This window comes from Lycium ferocissimum, chromosome 3 (genome assembly GCF_029784015.1).
Source record: "Lycium ferocissimum isolate CSIRO_LF1 chromosome 3, AGI_CSIRO_Lferr_CH_V1, whole genome shotgun sequence".
Taxonomy (NCBI): Eukaryota; Viridiplantae; Streptophyta; class Magnoliopsida; order Solanales; family Solanaceae; genus Lycium; species Lycium ferocissimum.
Window position 1 is genome coordinate 37,694,077 of NC_081344.1, and position 8,226 is coordinate 37,702,302.

Consider the following 8,226-nt stretch of genomic DNA (forward strand, 5'->3'; position numbering starts at 1 on the left):
ATGGTATTCAGGCTTCGACATTACACGAACATAATCCTCCAAGGTCGATAATCGAATCAAACTATGTCTATCACGTAAAAAACCTATAATAGAATTTGATTTAATCTCACATTGTACAGGTATGATGGTGCGTAATTCTTCAAGGTCTGGCCACCCATATGAGAACTTTCCAATGACAACATAGTGTACCTTCACCTGAATGATCATCTTTTGCAATTCGTCTTCATCCCATACTACAGTTGGTTCCCCATGCACATACGTTAGTTCTTTGATGGGAATAGTGTTTTGACGTATTGGCACGGATTCATGTGTAATAGTTTCTAAGTACGTTGGTTTCATTGGTGTTGGTTCACCTCCAGGAAGAGGTGGCCATCCAATGCTGGCCTCCGCCATGGCTAAACTCGCCGACGACAAGCTAAGGTTAGTGTTTTGGTAGGCTAGAGAGCATTTTTGCGTTACTCTTGAGAATCAAACCCGCAGTGCAAGGACCACTTTGAAGAAAACCCTATAATGGTAATATATATCTTCATCTACAAAAACGTAACAAAATTTGAAGAGAGAAAGAGGGACATAGAGGCTTTGAATGAGAATCGGGGACGGCTAGACACGAGCGAAATTGCTGCTACTGTCGCTTCTATGATCTTGTCAAGATTGAAGTTGTATCACAACCTCAATTTACTCCCAAGTGTGTTCATGGAAAAAAAAAGGGTTAGCAATATCCCTAATTGATCCAAGATATAACAATCAACTGAATAAGAAAAATGTTCATATAGGTTCATAATCAAGCAAACAAAAGAACTAGATAGGGAATTGTCATCAAACATAGCTTTAAAACTTAAGAGAAATGTACATGAAATTTTTAACAAAGCACAACACCCCTACAACACATTTAAACTAGTTGGAAAGACAAACTAAATACTTATCTTTCACTGGTTACTCGTGAAACACAGAAGTATAAATGGGTAATTAAGCTCACATGTAGAATCCTATTTATCAACAGTCTAGTGCAGTTCAGAGACAACCAACTAATTTAATGTAAGAACTTGAGGGGGACACATTATGATAGTCTTCGATGAGTTTAAGCCTTAATCAACTCAGCCATGAAGACCCCCGCATCTTTAATATGTTAGTTAGGACATGTAAACATGACATAACCAAACTAACACCTTAATCTAGTGATCTAAAAGTGTGCAACTTCTGGTGGCTAAAATGCAAGTCTTGTAAACATTTTTTCTCAAACAACTTGACAGAACATTTGAAAGAGCTTCTTAGGATACATAATAGATAAAATAGCCCAGATGCTTTTCACAAAAAAAAGAAGAGAACTTTAACCAGCTAACGTGCTTTACAAGTTTATGCTATTAACAACTTATGAAAACATGGAACAGTGGAAAGAACACAAAGTTCACAACACTTTAAACAAACTTAAAGAGAAACCTTGGCAACTTATTGTTGAAAATTATATATCATACTCAGGAAACATATGTAACTGTCATGGTTACTTAACCCTCAACACTTATAAATTATGAATATAACAGTTATTTAAACTTAAGCATTCCCAAGATTTTAAGCAAAACATTACAACTTAACTAGACTCATCATCTTAAAACAATTGAACCACAACTACATACTCTAGAAAAGAACACACCTAAACAATTTCTTTTCTTTCTCTTAGTTAAGCTAAAACATATTGCTTTTGAAACAAAAGGTGGTTTTTTCAAGCAATAATTTAAACACATAAGAGAGGTAGAATCAGTGATCATCAAGCATCCATTAAAGTTTTCAAAACTTCATTAACTAACTCACAAACACACAAGAGAAGCAATATAGTTACTGAATTTCTACATATGCCCCAACCTTAGTTCTTTCAAGTAAATAAACAAACTGGCCCTTACAAATCAAGTCCTCTAAACCAATTGGTTTGAAGAGACATATATCTACTAAATAGTAGTTTGAAAAGTCTCGTGATGGTGATTCGATTACTAGCAAATGTTGCACATTTTTTTGGAAAAAAAAAAAACTTGATAGTTACTCAGGTTCTACATCAAATTAATCCTAGAAAAACAACTTCACCGTATCGGCATAGCACATACTATCTCTTCACATGATAAGTATTCTCTAAACACCTCATTAAACATACAAAGATAGAGAGAAAAGTGGGGTAGTTACATCAGGTATGTCTTTAAAAATTCATAATCTACCATTATATTATCACATATTGATTCTCTAATAGAAACATAATCTCATGAGTGATGTAAATGATATTTTTGAAATGAATGAATATCTAACGACCCGTTTGATCGTTATGATCATTTTGCCCATTTTACCCCTTTGACCTCGTTCCCAAGGTTATCGTGTGAGTTTTAGTATGATTTGAGAAAATTAAAACCTTTAAGTGAAGCGTTTGACTAATAGCTGACTTTTGGATAAATGGACTTGTTTTCAAAATTTTGTCAATTTCGTGAGGTCCGGAGGGTCAATTCCGTCAATTTCGGTTCTCGTGGCACTCGGGAGCGTTTCGAATTCTTGGTTGGAAACTTGTCTTTGGGGTTTCGAGGGTTGACCGACCTATGGTGACCTCTGTTAGGAATTCTGAAGCCACGGTTGGGTTCGTAGTGTGTTTTTACTTGTGTCTGCATGTTTGGTTTGTATCCGGGAGGTCTCGGATGAATGTCGAGATTTTGTGTTGAACTTGGTGAAGACCCTTTTTTTTCTTTTTTTGATGTCCCGCTTTTGCAGGAATGAGTTCGCTTCTGCGGGTCTGCCTACGCGAAACTTGGCCCGCAGACACGCAAGGTGACGTTTTTAAGTGGTTCCGCAGAGGAGGAGCCCTCTTCGCCTAAGCGAGTCCACATCAACAGACAAGGTGACCGCAGATGCAGAAATTGCTGAAACAGAAACTTCCTTTTCATTCCCAATTTTGAATCATTTCTTCCCATTCACTAAATTCCTAACCTAGAGGGTATTGCGGGCGATTCTAAATAGCTTGTGGGAGAAATCACCTTGGGGCAAGTTCCTTTGATTTATCTTGTGTTTTACTATGGTTCGAGTTTAGATTCAATGATTAGTTTCATGAATGAACTATGGGGGAAAAATTGTTTATGAACCCTAGGTTTTTTATTATAAGCCTGTTTTAATCTAATTGGTTCCATTGGTAAAATTACTGATTCCTACTATCTAATCATGGGGTGATAAGCTTTTAGGCTTGAATCTTCCTTCATTTCAAGAATCAAGGTTATGGAAATTAGGGTTCCAACCTAAATTGGGGGTTTTCTTCTATTAATGAAATTAGGGAAAATTAGGAAATAATTGGTGTTGTTTATTAGTAATTTGACCTATTAAAATGCGGGTTGACCTTTTCCAACCTGTAGATCCCCATTTTACCCTTGTAATGTCGTAGACACCTTTAGGATTATTTTGGGGTTTTCTAATGTATACTGATATTTATACCGTTGGATTCATAGTCTAATGTAGAATGTTACTCTTGTTAGACTTCGAGTATTCAGAAGGACTCCGGAAGTGGAAGACCAAAGTCTGACGGTTCGAGGCTCGTGCTGGCATCGAGGTAGGTTATGGCTTACTCTAGTTAGACTTTGCTTAGATATTCATAAATGATTGCGTAGTATTGATGGGGAAAGCATGATAGACCTTCGGACATGATGTTGGGATGGATATCCAACTAGTTTGGTATGATTTCGGATTATGTGGGCTCGTCTCCATTATTTATGCATTGATTGACATGTAGTTTATTTGGTTACATGATTTGGAGTTGTGGATGTGTTATACTCATATGTAGGAATTGAGACTCGTTATTGATACGTTTCCATGACGACTGATGATTTATGCAAGAATTGATTAGTTTATGGTGCTTTGTGATGTCTATAGTATATTCATTGGCATTGATTGCATTGATTTCTCATTCTTGCATACATTCATTCATACATGATGGAAATGTTGTGTAAATATAGTTGATGAAGGAATTGTGGATTAATTTGATGGAAAGAGGTTATGGAAACGTCTGAAAAGAAAGAAAGAGAAAGATGAAAGTTTATTGATATTGCTATCGATCCGAGGTATATGCAGACGAATAGCGGTAAGGTCACAGTCTAGTAGTAAAGTCGGGCGGTATAGTGTTTGTTACACCCCGTACTTTTGCAAAAGCACTCATTAAGTTTAAATATAAGCATGTTGAAACATGGCTAAGTAAAACAAACTTTGGACTATAAGAAGCAAAGTATTCTTAAGTATATTGTATGAGTGAAGGATGCATAGAAGGAATTTCGGAAGGTCCTATAAGGAAATGAGTGGAAGATGTTGAGTTAGCATGACTTAGAAGGAAGAGAAATGCTACTTTGACCGACAAGGAGCCAACTCGGGGAAGGAATAACTTCTAGCATATCATGAGTTTTGAGGTGAAACAAAATCCTAAATAAAAGTTCATGAAGTCTAGCTTCCAACGCAACAAACCGCTCATCAATAGAACATCAGAGTAGAGAGTTATGGATGTTACAAGTTGGGCTGGCAGGCCAGGGATTTGGTCTGTGCGAATGCCCCACAATTAGGCACGACAGCGCAAAAGGATGGCAGCCAACACAGCGCGAACGTGCCACCTCCCAGCGCGAACGCGTAGGGATAATTCCTAGGTCGGTGCAATCAACCTTGACAAGTATAAAAGGACCTCTTTTGTCGTATTTTTGCTCATTTCTCAGCTCTGGAGTATTCCACCACACACATATATGTTCCAACAAGTCCATATATCAATTTTGATCATAAAGTGTTGAAACTAGCCATTAACGAGGCTCGGGAAGCATATAGAGTTTTGTGGTTCGTGCTCTAAACATCACATCCGGACCGAACGAAGGAATCTATCCAAGTTAAACAAGATTTCAACCTCTCCTAATCTTGATTGAGGTAAGAATACCCTTACTATAAGTATTATGAATCTTATTATGGAAATTTAGTTGATAAAGTCGATTGGTTGGTTGGGAACTTAGATAAACATCTTGTGGGAAATTTTATGATATATTTCTTTATTGATGATGATGTAATTGGCATTGGTGTTGTTGTTGTGTTGGTTGTTAGTATTGTGATTTCGGGCTAGGGATATAAACAGCGGAGATCTTTGCCCGAATTTTAGTAGATCCTAAAGGGCGTTTAATTTGAAAACATAAACTAGGCATATGACGATGAGCCTAACAGTAGTATGATTTCTCTTGAATGTAGATTTACGAGTTTGGAAGAATAAATGTTAAGTAGTAGAAGGCCAAAAAGGTATGTAAGTCTAAACCCTTTCTTTCTAAAGGCATGACTTTTTTTCTTATGAACCCATACATGTTTTCCATAACATCCTTAGTCCCAAAAGCTAGAATTCTATGATTCTCAAGTTCTTATGATGCTAAGATAGATGTTTTCGATAATGAAAATGATGATGATGATTCTATTTTTCGAGATTCCAAAGCTTATGATTTTAATACTATTATGAGATTATTGAGTCATTTCATAAATTTCTTGATTTTATTCATTGTTGTTGATCTCACCTCATGTGACTTGTCCCTTCGAGGTGAGATATAGCGATGGTGATCATTCCATAATGTAGTCGGAGGTTACCGACCTCACGTCATTCCGATAGAGTGTAGCTTTTGATTGGGCTCTCATGCATGCTTATGTTTATGTATGATTACACCGTACCTATTTTGCTAGGCAGACACCACTTCTGTGGGCGGCTTATGGATATGATAATAACACCGTGCCTACATAGCCGGGCAGTCACTACTAGTGGGCGGCATGAGATGGTTATCCCGGACGCGGGCTAATGATTATGTTATATATACGCATATGCGATATGTTTTCTTTAGAAAGCTAAGCATGCATGGTATCCGCCTTATGAGGCAATCAGATGTATAGGTTATCTTTATCTCATGTTATGTTCTGTATCTCTTATTATGTTGCTATTCATGTCTTACATGCCCGCAGGTTCGGGTAGTCAGCCAGACGATCCAGCCCAGTAGGACCTCCTCTTAGCTCGTTAGTCACTTTTCAAGAATCATTATTTTTGCACATGTACAACGAATACTACCATTTTTTGTGCAATTAATAATTGTTTCTTTATTTTATAGCAGTACATTTTTGTATCTTATACATTAATATTTATATTTTATACTTACATTATTATTTATACATGTATTAGTTAACTATATTTTAATACAGTCCGTCAGTGTAGAGAAAATTGGAGCAATTAATTCTTAAACGCAGAGCAAGAATTCGATCAAGTCAAGGTCTTGTCACTTTTTAAAAAGGTGACATTTAAAGTGATGGGTTGGGTTCTTCATTCATTGGTTAATAGATTTTTATGCATCGGTTAAAAGGGTGAAATCCCCATTGGACAATAACCTGAAGACCAAATGTGGCATTAAGGGGACAATGTGGTGTAGTTCTTTATTTTTTGGCCGTCTACACTTTCATAAAATGATTAGATTAACTTGGTATAAATAATTCGTTAATTAAATTCACACTTTTGGCATTTAGGCAAAAAATATTAGTTCATCCTTTCTTTTATATTCTTTACACACTTTTAATACAATGCACATTTTATATTATTTCGTATACACCAATACATATTTTAGTTAAGTTAAATCCACATTTTTGACGCTAGGTAAATACTAGGCCGTCCATTTACAAATCTCTCATTTTGTAAAAGCATTATATATTTTTCACTCATTTTTTATACATAATTCCTTATACTTATTTTTTTAACAAAACTTTTTACTATCCTTTTGTTCCTTATTCTTTTGATAGGATATTCATTAAATGAACACTTTTTTTAACTAAACGGTAGAAACAAGTCAAATCAATTTTACTTTTCTTAATAATTTTGTTATATAAACTCTTTACACCAATGAATATTCGTAGATTATTTTTACATTCTTTATGCACTAATATACCTAGTTATACAATTCTTTGGACATTTTATGTTTGATATACACTCTTTTATACTTGAAATATGTTCTTTATATGTTTAATATACATGCATTCTTTTAAGGGAAAAGGGTAAAAAATGCCCCTCTACTTTGGAAAAAGGGCTAAAAATATCCTCCGAACTTATTTTGGGTCAAAAATACCCCTCTCATCATTAAAGTTTTCAAATATACCCCTGTCTTGAAGGAAATTATCCCTCAAAATAACCCGAAATCGTTTTTTGAACCCGCTCCATCATTTAAACACGACCCAACTAAATAATAACCCAGAAGATCCCCTTATTCCCCCAATATGTAGGTTTGAAGTTTGAGGGAATTGGGAGAATAAGGGGATCTTATGGGTTATTATTTAGTTGAGTCGGGCTTAAATGATGAAGCGGGTTTAAAAAATAATTTCGGGTTATTTTGGGGGATAATTTCCGTCAAGACAGGGGTATATTTGAAAACTTTAAGGATGAGAGGGGTATTTTTGACCCAAAATAAGTTCGGAGGATATTTTTATACCTTTTTCCAAAGTAGAGGGGTATTTTTGACCCTTTTCCCTTCTTTTAATATACATAGACACACATTCTTTATATACTTTACATACCTATTTTACATACTCTTATATTTTTTATACATCTTCTTTATTGTTGTATACATTATTTACACCAACTAATATACCTTTTGTGCCAATAGATATATACTCATTTTACTAACAAATACACCACTATCGGACGAGGTATATTTTCTTTACACTCCTTTGTACATTCCTATCGATATACATTCTTTATAAATACTTGATACTTGGTATAAATACATTTTTTATACATTGTATGTACTTAGCATATAATCACCTCTTTGTAGCTTTTAATGACATCACAACATTTTGAAAACAGGTAATAATAATGATAAACAGATAGATAATCCCCCTCTAGTGTTCAGTTAAACTAAGTTTAACACTTGTCTTGAAGTGCTCGAGGGATGCTTAATACCTTCCCTTCGGGGTAAATAAAACCCTTATCTAGAATCTCATATGTTTCGTGGACTAAAATGGAGTAGACACACAAATACATATAGGTTTCCTAATTTTCCTAAAAAATAAGGTGGCGACTCTAATCCTTTTTAAACCAGTTAGAAAAATCGGGAAGTTGCAAACTATCTTGGACCCGTTCAAAATAGGGTGTAACAGACCCTTTTTCCCTGTAGGTAAGTGCAGATTGATAGAGATGAAGAGGTCGGCTTCTGATAGTGGGGGTGCAAAGAAGGCCCC